Raw genomic sequence first — 12,946 nt, 5'->3', positions numbered from 1 at the left:
GTTCCAGGACACAGAGCTCTCGACTTTCAGACTTCTCCATGTAAACAAATTGTACTCTGAGTTCCCCTGCACTGTGGACGGAAAACCAACCTGTGGGAGTTTTAAGACTTAAGGTGGGGCGCCTGGGTGGCGCAGTCGGTTAAGCGTCCGACTTCAGCCAGGTCACGATCTCGCGGTCCGGGAGTTTGAGCCCCGCGTCGGGCTCTGGGCTGATGATGGCTCAGAGCCTGGAGCCTGTTTCCGATTCTGTGTCTCCCTCTCTCTCTGCCCCTCCCCCGTTCATGCTCTGTCTCTCTCTGTCCGAAAAATAAATACAAACGTTGAAAAAAAAAAAAAAAGACTTAAGGAACCTCAGGGGCGCCTGGGGTGGCTCAGTCGGTTGGGTGTCTGACTTCAGCTCAGGTCATGATCTCATGATTCATGGGTTGCAGCCTGTGTTGGGCTGTGTGCTGACAGCTGGGAGCCTGGAGCCTGCCTCGGATTCTGTGTTTCTCTCTCTCTCTGCCCCTCCCCCGCTGATGCTCTGTCTCTCCTTCAAAAATAAACATTAAAGGGGAGCCTGGGTGGCGCAGTCGGTTAAGTGTCCGACTTCAGCCAGGTCACGATCTCGTGGTCCGTGAGTTTGAGCCCCACGTCAGGCTCTGGGCTGATGGCTCAGAGCCTGGAGCCTGTTTCCGATTCTGTGTCTCTCTCTCTCTCTGCCCCTCCCCCGTTCATGCTCTGTCTCTCTCTGTCCCAAAAATAAATAAACGTTGAAGGAAAAAAAAAAATAAATAAACATTAAAAAAAAAAAAAAGACTTAAAGGAACCTCAGTTGCAACTTTAGAAAAGGCATAGGGGTCCACCCACCTCCACCCTACCCCTACAGGTGTATCCCCAGCCCCCCTGGGCTCAATAGCTTCTCAGCATAAAGGGCTCCTTCTCAGGTGGGTGTGAGCAGGTTAAGACACCTGCAGGGGGAGGCTCCCCAGGAACAAAGAATAACTGGGCCTTCAAATACTTACCTCTGCAGGCTCAAGGAAGGCCTTAGCTTAGAGCCCTGAGACCTCTGCCTCCACCCCCCAACTAGAGTTGCTTTGAACCATGAGTCTTATTTCATTTTATTTTATTTTTTGAGACTTTATTTTAATTAATTAATTATTATTATTCTTTTTTTTTTTTTAGAGACAGAGCATGTGTGCAAGTTGAGGAGGGGCAGAGGGGGATAGAGAGAGAGAGAATCTTAAGCCCAGACACAGGGCTCCAGCTCACAACTGTGAGATCATGACCTGAGCCAAAATCAAGAGTTGAATGCTTAACCAACTGAACGACCCAGATGCCCTGAGATTTTAAGTACTCTCTGCAACCAACATGGGGCCGGAACTCACATCTCCGAGATCAGGAGTCCCATGATGCGTGTTATTTTAAATGACACAAACCCAGCGTTTGAACAATCCAGCAAAATTTAAGGTGGAAGAAGGGAAGAAAATTGTAAGGCACTTTGCTAGCTCAACAAGAAAACCCCCAAGTATCTATTGTATCCTGAAGGAAGAAAAAGTTACATTATTATTCCCATTGGGGGAAATTTCTATAGACTGTTAATCATACTTGAACACTTAGGTCTGTACGTCTGAACCGTGTAAACCCTTTTGAACTCACCCAAAATAAAAGAACAGACCTCAGGGGGCACCTGAGTGGTTAGGTAAGTTAAGCGTCCAACTCTTGATTTCAGCTCTGGTCATGATCATGCATTTCGTGAGATCCAGCCCTGCACTGGGCTATGCTCTGATATCTCGTAGCCTGCTTGGGATTCTCTCTCTCTCTCTTCCCTTCCCCTGCTCTCTCTCTCTCTCTCTCTCTCAAAATAAATTAATAAACTTAAAAAAAACACCAGAACTCAGAATATTACTAACACGATCAAAGGAAGACTAAAGGGAAACAAGTAACATACATGCGATGCAATTTTGAATTTTTTTTTTTTCCTGAAATTCACCTCCTTACCTCTTTGGAAATATTTTACGTTGTGTTTCAAGCCGTGATTAAATAAATATTTATTAAAAAGCTGAGACAAAAGTTAATAAATCTTTTTAAAAAATAATTCAAACATTTTTTTATTTTAGAGAGAGCATGCAAGCGTGGGAGAGGGGCAGAGGGAGAAAGAAAGAGAATCTTAAAGCAGGCTCCATGATCAGCGAGGAGCCCATGGTGGGGCTCCATCCCCCACCCTGGGATCATGACCGGGCGGAAATCAAGAGTCCAAGTCTCAACCGACTGAGCTACCCAGGCGCCCCTGAAGTTAATAAAGCTTGTAACTTAGGTTAGGGCATCGCTAACTGGACAGAACACCAGGGAAAGTTTCAAAGAGCAACTGCCAGGGGCAGCTGGGTGGCTCAGCTGGTTAAGTGGCCGACTTCAGCTCAGGTCACGGTGTCGCGGTTCCTGAGTTCGAGCTCCCCACCCCCCACCCCCTCTCCATGGGGCTCTGTGCTGACAGCTCAGAGCCTGGAACCTCCCAGCCCCCGACCTCCAGGGGAGGTTGAATCCATAGCCCAAGGCCAGTGATTTAATCAGTGCTGCCTGTGTAAGGAGGGCTTCGTGAAAACTCAAAAGGACACGGTTTGGGAGAGCTTTTCGGTGGGTGAACGTGTGGAGATTGGAGGAGAAAGTAAGGCATGTAAATTTCACATCCCTTTCTCCATACCTTGCCCTTTGCATGTTCCATCTGGCTATTCCCGAGTTAGGTTCTTTAGAATAAACCTTAGTACAACATTTCTCAGAGTTCTGTGAGACATGTTAGCAAATTAATCATTAACCATTGTTTTTCTTTTGATTCCATAAAGTACCTCTTACTAACCCGATGTAACTACCTGCACCAGATAGGTCTAACTTTGGGGGCCCACCTGCATCACCCCCTCCTGAAATGAGACACAACTCAACTGAACCGATCCATTCTTAGGACTAAGAGGCTGGATCAACGAGTTATGAGCTATCTACCAACTCGGGATAGGTTCAAACCTACAATACTCCGGGTGGCCCAAGATGTTAAAATATTCCCTAATATGATGGAAGTCTTTGCATAGATTCCTGGGACCCCCAAGATCTCAGACTTAGTTTTACTGTCGGACCCTTCAAGTTTGGGACGATGACTATGGACTGGACTTCAGACTATTGTCTGTATAACTATCATAGGATCTGCTACTATAATCCTATTTAGATGTGTACTGTCTGGGTTACAACATGCCCTAAGCCTGACATTTTAGCCCGTCAGCTATACCAGCAGCTGATGTCCTCACCATTGAATCTGATACCTGTGTGTCACAGGGTGGATTGTAGTGTAATCCCTGACAGTTTTTCGCTTCTCTTTTCTTTTTCTTTTTTGTAATGCAAGTGCCTGATTTAGGTTTTGGTTGACAAGGCATTCACTTCAAAGAGGCGTCCACTTCAAAGACGGTATCTCAGATAATACACATTGCCGGCCACAGAACTAGGTCAAGAACCAGGCCACCTCCCCCCCACCAGCATGCCTTTGTTTTAGAGATCTTGGTTGATTTCAGTAACCCAACTATTTGGGGCACTTATCTTTTGTTTTCCTGAACTTTAAATTCTTGCTCTTTTGTTTTCGATTCAACAATGAGTGAGCCGGAGAAACCCTAGGTCCCCACCCTCACTCTGATAAAAGCAGAATCCCTGCCTTGTGTTCTCTCTCTGACTCTGTCTCTGTCTCTGTCTCTGTCTCTGTCTCTCTCTCTATTGGTGATCTTGCTCTGTGGTCCCTGGTGTGCTGTGTTAAGTTCCAGGTCTTATAAGTAATAAACCTCTGAGGCACCTGGGTGGTTCAGTAGGTTGAGCGTCCGACTTTGGCTCAGGTCACGATCTTGCAGTTTGTGAGTTCGAGCCCTGTGTCGAGCTCTGTGCTGACAGCTCAGAGACTAGAGCCTGCTTCGGATTCTGTCTCCCTCTCTCTCTGCCCCTCCCCTGCTTATGCTCTCTCTCTCAAAAATAAATAAACATTAAAAAATAATAATAATCCTTTATTTTTTCAAAGTTTCCAAATGCATGTTGCTGAAGGGCATCTTGCGGTTACAATAAGAACCACAAGATTTGGTCCAGTCATAATCTTGGTTCGGAAAGGGGCATGTGGGAAGCTCACGGGAGCCTAAGTGAGTGCCCCAGGCATTTATAGCCCAAAGCATTACTATTAATAAGCTGAGACTGGCACAAATATAAATAAAATAAGACAAAGGAAGTCAAATACCATATGATTGCACTTATATATGGAATCCAAAAACCCCGAAAATAAACCAACAACAAAAATTGAACTCAAAGCTACGGAATAAACATTGGTGGTGGCAAGGGGCTGGGGGTGGGGGGCAGGAGAAATGGGTAAAGGGGGTAAAAAGGTACAAACTTCTAGTTATAAAGTAAATAAGTCATGAGGATATAATGGACAACATAGTGACTACTGTACTACATATCTTATTTTGGTTTTGTATTGCACATTTTAATATTTATTTATTTTTGAGAGAGAGAGAGACAGAGCACAAGCGGGGACGGAGGGCAGAGAGGGAGAGACACAGAATCCAAAGCAGGCTCCCGGCTCCGAGCTGTCAGCCCAGAGCCCGACTCAGGGCTCGAACCCACAAACCGTGAGATCATGACCTGAGAGCAAAGTCAGACTCTTAACCGACTGAGCCACACAGGCACCCCAGTACGGAACATTTTAAAGTTGCTAAAAGTAAATCTTCAAAGTACTCGTCACAAGAAAAAATATTTTGTGACTGTGTGGTGAGGGATGTTAACTATGCCAACTCTGGCGATCATTTCACAATATATACTGATAACAAATAATTAGAACTAACATAGAGGCTAAGGGCAGGAAGCGAGTGCAAAAAGCACAGTCTGACCCTCCCCCCCCTCCCCCGCTTTGTCTCCAGAAACCAGGAAGTAAATCCTCCATGTGAACGGTACCCTCCCTGCACTAAGAGGTAAAGAGACATCCTTAACACCAGAAATAGGGAATTTGGAGCCAAGAAGGCTGTCTCAACAAACCTTGTTACTTCTTACTAATTTACTACCGCGGCCAAATTCTGTTTAGAATTCCTTACTAATTGAAGCTCTTGCACAAAGAGTTCTTTGTCTTGTCAATTCCTCACAGACTTACTGTCTTTGTCTAAAACGTGTAAAAACTTGCTGCCTTGGTCATTTTTTTAGGTCTCGATTTTTCTTGTAAAACCTAACAAGACTCTTTTTTTTTCTCCTGTTGATCTGTTTCGGATCAATTTCATTCTTAGACCGGCTGCCAGAACCTTGAAAGATGGAAGGACATTTTTCGTCCTCAACACTAATATAATGTTGTATGTCAATCATACCTTATAAATTATACCTTATAAAAAAATTCTTTTTAAAAAGGACTTGCGTTCCCAAACATGCTCAGGCCCCGTCATATATATTTTCCCCCGTTTTAAATGTCATGCTGCTATTCTTATGCAGTTTTATGGTTTGGTGGCTTAGATGACGCCCAGTAAATGCTGGATGTTAAAGGGTTTGTTTTTTTTTAATTTTTAAAAATGTTTTTTTCAACGTTTATTTATTTTTGGGACAGAGAGAGACAGAGCATGAACGGGGGAGGGGCAGAGAGAGAGGGAGACACAGAATCGGAAACAGGCTCCAGGCTCTGAGCCGTCAGCCCAGAGCCCCACGCGGGGCTCGAACTCCCGGACCGCGAGATCGTGACCTGGCTGAAGTCGGACGCTTAACCGACTGGCCACCCAGGCGCCCCTTGTTTTTTTTTTTAATATGATTGATGGTGGTCACAGTCTCTACCAGGATTCAGAGGAAAGTCAAGCCTGTTTTTCAAACGGAGAGAAGTTTTCCAGAGAAGGTATGACCACATGGTAAAGTTTTAGAGGTTCGGCATTGTGATTCTTCCCTTTGAGGTTTCCATAAGCATCAGTTCCATGTAATACATCATCAGTTCTGGGCAATAAGATCCAAGTAGAAAGGCAGTTGCACCACTATGTGGACATGAGGCAGGACTTTTTTTGTTCTGGGCAGAACACCACTTGAAACTGGTAATGTTATGTGTCACCGAGTAAGTGACTCTGAGTAGCAGGCTCAAATGGCTCCAAATGTAAACAATTTCCATTGATTTAAATTTTTTTAATGTTTACTTATTTTTGAAGGAGAGAGAGACAGAGTGTGAGTGGGGGAGGGGCAGAGAGACAGGGAGACAGACTCCGAAGGAGGCTCCAGGCTCCAAGCCGTCAGCACAGAGCCCGACGCAGGGCTCGAACTGACGGACCGTGAGATCATGACCTGAGCTGCAGTCGGACGCTCAGCCGACTGAACCACCCAGGCGCCCCTCCATTGATTTTAATAACGACCTTATGGAAGGCAGTAACTCGATTCCACATTACAGGTGGTATTTCATCCTGTTCTCAGGCGACTGAAACCCTAGAAAATGCACAAACATGCGCGGGCTGTGCACATTCACAGCATTGTACTCCAACACCTGATTTGCATGCGCCTGTACTCTTTTTGACGAAGATAAGCATTGTTGACCCAGCATTGATAAGCATGGTGGACCAGACGATGAACATCTGCTGTTGTGACTGCCAAGAAACGGAAAATCAAATGTGATGCGCAACACAGGCAGAAGGGCAGAGAGCAGAAGTTGCATACCTGATCCCACAAAGCTTGTTCATAGGAATGACACTGCGTTTGGAAAACAGCTATGATTGACATTCCTACCTATTGAAGTTTGTGATATTCTAAACTCACTCTCCATAGCCTTGTAACGAACATACAGATTAAAGAAGGAAGTTGAGCGCCTGGGTGGCTCAGTGGGTTAAGCATCCAACTTCCGCTCAGGTCACGATCTTGCAGTGTGTGGGTTTTGAGCCCTGCGTTGGGCTCACTGCTGTCAGTGCAGAGCCTGCTTTGGGTCCTCTGTCCCCCCCTTTCTCTGCCCCCCCCCCCACTGTTGCATGCTCTCTCTATCTCTCTCTCAAAAATAAATAAATGTTAAAGAAAAAAAGAGGAGGTTAATTAAAAAAGCACCCCTGTATCTCTCAGGTCTTTGATGATAAAACTTATCTCTGCAGTTCCTCTACGGATAAAGTGTTACTTTCGGGGTGACGCTTTTGGTGGGGAACAGATCAAGAAGCACGCACTTGATTTTCCCATCAGAATATGCCTTGATAAATATTTTATTCATTAAAAAGTACCTCTATTTCCACTACATACCTTGGGCCTAATGAGCTAATCTATTTTCATAACTTTATTAGGCATGTATAGTTTATAATTTTGTAAGATTCGTGAATGACCCTTGAATGTCTTTATTGAAACATTTATATTTTGTTTTTGATGTATAAAAACAATTTAAACTTTTAATAATATTACCTTTTACCCTATATTATTGGTATTTCTATATCTTTTATTATTATCAATGATGCATTTACATTTTTCAGTTTTCAAATGGATTTATCTTTTCTTCAAATGTATTTATCTTTTTCTCCCCCCCAAATTTTAATGTTTATTTAGTTTTTGAGAGAAAGAGTGAGACAGAGCATGAGAGGGGGAGGGGCAGAGAGAGAGAGAGGGAGGCACAGAATCCAAAGCAGGCTCCAGGCTCCAAGCTGTCAGCACAGAGCCCGACGTGGGGCTCGAACTCATGAACTACAAGATCATGACCTGTGCCAAAGTGGGCCGCTCAACCAACTGAGCCACCCAGGCGGCCCTCCGTGTATTTATCTTTGAGGCACCTGGGTGGCTCTGTTGGCTGAGCATCCGACTTCGGCACAGGTCATCACCTCACGGTTCATGAGTTTAAGCCCCACAATGGGCTCTCTGCTGTCAGCTCAGAGCCTGCTTCTGATCCCGATTTGGATTCTCTCTCCTTCTTCCTCTCTGCACCACCCCAGCTCCAGCTGGCACGTGCTCTCTCGCTCTCTCTCTCTCAAAAATAAACATTAAAAAATGTATTTATTTTTTAGGGGCGCCTGGGTGGCTCAGTCAGTTGGATGTCCGACTTCAGCTCAGGTCATGATCTCGCAGTCTGTGAGTTCAGGCCCCGCGTCGGGCTCTGGGCTGACAGCTAGGAGCCTGGAGCCTGCTTCGGATTCTGTGTCTCCCTCTCTCTCTCTGCCCCACCCCTGCTTGCTCTCTGTCTCTCAAAACTGAATAAACATTACAAAAATTTTAAAAAAATGTATTTATGTTTGATTTACATTTTTTTCCTTTGTATGCCAAGACTTCCACTGCCTAACCATACAAAAATACTTTATGATTTTTCTTTTTAGTTTTTTCTTTTATCTTTTTTAAACCTTTAACTCTTTAATCCATACAGAATTTATTTGGATATAGCAGATAGGAGAGTTATAGCCTAGCACAGCTTATCACCTATTTTGTTACATCCTTCTGTCTGTTTATAGACTTCCAAGGGACCATCTGACTATTCCACAGTTTCTCAACATTGACACGACTGATATTTTTGATCAGGTGATGTTCTTTGTCAGAGGGAACACGGTGTTGTGTCTTAGAGGATCCCTAGATGTCTGCTGCAGGGCTACCACCTGCTTGAGTCACGACAACCAAAAATGTCTCCGGATATTGCCAAATATCCCCAAGCGGCAGAATCATCTCCCTGTCCCATGACAAACAGCCGATCAGTGCCTAGGGTGGCCACAGACCATTAGATGGTCATTTCTTGTTAGTTTTGTCATTGGTGCATCTGTTGGAAGTTGAATTTCCTTCTTTTTTTTTTTTTTTTTTTTCAACGTTTATTTATTTTGGGACAGAGAGAGACAGAGCATGAACGGGGGAGGGGCAGAGAGAGAGGGAGACACAGAATCGGAAACAGGCTCCAGGCTCTGAGCCATCAGCCCAGAGCCCGACGTGGGGCTCGAACTCACGGACCGCGAGATCGTGACCTGGCTGAAGTCGCGCGCTTAACCGACTGCGCCACCCAGGCGCCCCGAATTTCCTTCTTTACTTGCGCTAATTTCCTGATTACCCTTTGGCTTTATTCGCCGACATACAATTTAGAATTATTTTATTACAGGACAGAAAAGAAGATCCTGAGGCTAATTCGACTGGAAACTTCTTTAACTTTTGTGGCTGTAGGTAGAGGGAACTGCATCACTGAGTTCAGGCGTCCTCCATGCACCAAAGTCGATGATATTACGACGGAGGCCATGCTTCTGTCACTTCATCAGGAGACACTCGACTTCTGTCCACATAGATCCCGCACGTGGTGTTAGACTGTGACCTCCAAAAAAATTAAAAAAAAATTTTTTTTAATGTTTATTTATTTTTGAGAGGGAGACAGAACGTGATGGGGGGAGGGACAGAAGGAGGGAGACACAGAATCCAAAGGAGGCTCTGGGCTCTGAGCTGTCGGCACGGAGCCCGATGCGGGGCTCGAACCTGCGAACTCTGAGATCGTGACCTGAGCTGAAAGTCGGATGCTTAACCCCACTGAGCCGCCCGCCGGCCAGGCGCCCCGGCAAATCTTAGATATATTTTGCAAGACGTGATTTTAGTCCAATCATTTCTGTTGTGTATACGGTATGTATTTACACAACGTGCAGCAAATCGATGCCTTCATGGGTGGTGGCGGTTTTCCAGTCACTTCCCCTTTAGTTTGCTAAGTAAACGATGCAGTCCTCTCCACTGATGACACTTGCTTCTTCCGTCCTGTATTCTCCATATTGGTCGTTGTGATTTCTGACATGAGGTTAGAGACGAAAGCAATGATAAGTAACTGGGGTGTGGATCAACATCTTTGGATTTGGTTTGGTTCCGTTCCTCCTTTCAGTGGGAGGAATGGGTCATCGAGCTCTGCTCGTAACCATCTTGAATGAGTCCTAGGCCTGCCTGGCACCCAGTGTGTCTGCAAGTGTCCATCGGAGCTGGACCAAAGGTGATGAACACTACTTGGCACCCTCTTCAGATGTCAACCGGGGGGCAAGAGGGACGGATTCCAACCCCGGGGACCTTAATAAGGGTAGAGGGGAAGAACAAAGATGTGTCCGAGTGGCACAAAGGAGTCCGCCCTAGGTGTTCAACTATCTGTCCCAAGTTCGTAACAACAGGTGACGTGTGTTCAGTGGCAAAGCTTGGTCTGAGTCGGACAGCCTGGTGCCGAATCCGAGCGCCCTTAATTGACAGCCTGTGTGACATGAGACGGGGCTCTTTGCTCTGCTGCCTCTCAGTTTCCTCTTAGGAAATGGGATCACGTTATTACTTCCACGTCAGGAAATCTGTGAAGGTGAAGAGTAACGAGCCGATCCACCTACGGTGCTGAGCGGGGTGCCTCCCCCTTAGCAAGCCTCCTGACAGTGTCTATTATTAGTGCTAACATTCCTGGGGGACCTGGGTGGCTCAGGAGGGTAAGTGGCCAACTCCAGCTCAGGGCATGATCTTGCGGTCCGTGAGTTCGAGCCCCGCGTCGGGCTCTGCGCTAACAGCTCAGAGCCTGGAGCCTGCTTCCGATTCTGTGTCTCCCTCTCTCTCTGCCCCTCCCCTGCTCAGGCTCTGTCTCTCTCTCTCTCTCAAAAACAAATAAACATTAAAAGAAGCTTTTATTGGGGTGCCTGCGTGGCTCAGTCGGTTGAGTGTCTGACTTTGGCTCAGGTCATGATCTTGCGGTCGGTCAGTTCAAGCCCTGAGTTGGGCTCTGTGCTGACAGCTCGGAGCCTGGAGCCTGCTTTGGATTCTGTGTCTCCCTTTCTCTCTGCCCCTCCCCTGCTCGTACTCTCTCTCTCAAAAATAAACATTAAAAAAAATTAAAACAAAATTTTTTTATTAGTGTTAACATTCCTGTTACTATTCTCATTGTGATTGTCTTCATCATCTCTATGAAGACTTAAGAAGCAAAACGTCTCTCAGTGGAATCTATGACATTTTACACTGCAGATGAATCGATGTCCCTGGAAATGTAAGATTGCACCTGGCCTATAAAACTACTGAGAGGTCATGGTTTTATTTATTTATTTTTTGAACGTTTATTTATTTATTTTGACAGAGAGACAGGGCGAGCACATGTGCAGAGGAGGAGCAGAGAGAGAGGCAGAGAGAGAATCTGAAGCAGTCTCAGGCTCTGAGCCCTCAGCAGAGAGCCTGGCATGGGGCTCGAACTCATGAACTGCAAGATCACGCCCTGAGCCAAAGTCGGGCGCTTAACTCACTGAGCTACCCAGGTGCCCCGAAGTGATGCTTTTAATAAGATTCTTTGGGAGTGCGTGGGTGGCTCAGTCAGTTAAGTGTTTGACTTTAACTCAGGTCATGATCTCGATGTTCGATGTTTGTGCATTCGAGCCCTGCATCGGGCTTTCTCCCATCAGCTTGGAGAACACTTCAGATCCTCTGTCCCCCTCTCTCTCTGCCCCTCCCCAGCTTGTTCGCGCGCTCTCTCTCTCTCTCTCTGAAAAATAGATACACGTTTAAAAAATGATGACTATTTTGATTTCTTGTTCGGGTGGTACTTTCTTGTACTTTGAAACCTTCACTAAGTAAATGCTGTGATTACTTGGTTTTGGTAAGGCATGCCTTCCCCATCAGGTGGAACCATTGAATTGCTTCTCCCTCCCACTCCTACCTCAAACACCATGTCAATATTCCAATCAGACCATGAAGAAACAATTAAAAAAAAAAAGCGCAAGCCTATATCTTGACATTTTTCCATTTGAAGAGAGTTCATGTTTTCCACCACAAGAAGGATCAGTTGTTCCCTTGTCTTTCATTCAGAGCTGAGAACAGCTTCTTGAACCTTGGGTAATGCATTGCATGAGGGGTATATAGTTCAAGGTCATGGGGAAAATATCTCCATATGTACAAAGAAAGCCTTGAGTCCTGTAAGGAGGGCTCTTGATGGGTTAAGAGGACATCTTATAGGATGGGTCTTGAGATTTCAGGGGCTTTCCTCAGTGCAGGGGGCTGGATGCACCAGCACCCTAAGTACATTCCGGCCCTCACGTTTGGCATGATTCCACACCAGCAACAACTACCTGCTCTTACCAAACACAACCTCAAGATAGCATGTCTGATAGTATGCCAACCACAGTGATTAAAGGGCCCTTGAGACCTAAACGTAAGACAGGAAGCCATCAGAATCTTAAGAGGAGAAAGCAGACAAAAACCCTTTGACCTTGGCTGCAGCAACTTCTTACTCAACACGTCTTCGGAGGCAAGGGAAACAAAAGCAAAATTGATCTACTGGGACCTCATCAAAATAAAAAGCTTCGGCACAGCAAAGGAACCAATCAGCAAAACTAAAAGGCAACCGACAGAATGGGAGAAGATATTTGCAAATGGCGTATTAGATCAAGGGTTAGTATCCAAAATCTATAAAGAACTTCTCAAACTCAACACCCAAAAAACAACTAATCCAGTGAAGAAATGGGCAAAAGACATGAATAGACACTTCTCCAAAGAAGTCATCCAGATGGCCAACCGGCACATGAAAAAATGCCCAACATCACTCATCATCAGGGAAATACAAATCAAAACCACAATGAGATACCACCTCATGCCTGTGCAAATGGCTACCATTCAGGCCACAACAGACGTTGGCAAAGATGCGGAGAAAGAGGCTCTCTTTTGCACTGCTGGTGGGAATGCAGCCACTCTGGAAAACAGTATGGAGGTTCCTCAAAAAAATTAAAAATAGAACTACCCTATGACCCAGCAATTGCACTACTAGGCATTTATCCAAGGGATACAGGTATGCTGTTTCGAAGGGGCACATGCACCCCAGTGTTTATAGCAGCATTACCAACAATAGCCAAAGTATGGAAAAAGCCCAAATGTCCATCGATGGATGAATGGATAAAGAAGATGTGAGATATATATATATATATATATATATATATATATATATATATACACACACACACAATGGAATATTATTCGGCAATCAAAAAAGAATGAAAGCTTGCCATTTGCAACTACGTGGTTTGGACCAGAG

The sequence above is a fragment of the Prionailurus viverrinus genome, chromosome A2, assembly GCF_022837055.1.
Source record: "Prionailurus viverrinus isolate Anna chromosome A2, UM_Priviv_1.0, whole genome shotgun sequence".
Taxonomy (NCBI): Eukaryota; Metazoa; Chordata; class Mammalia; order Carnivora; family Felidae; genus Prionailurus; species Prionailurus viverrinus.
The sequence above is the reverse complement of the archived record's forward strand: the minus strand, read 5'-3'. Positions refer to the sequence as shown.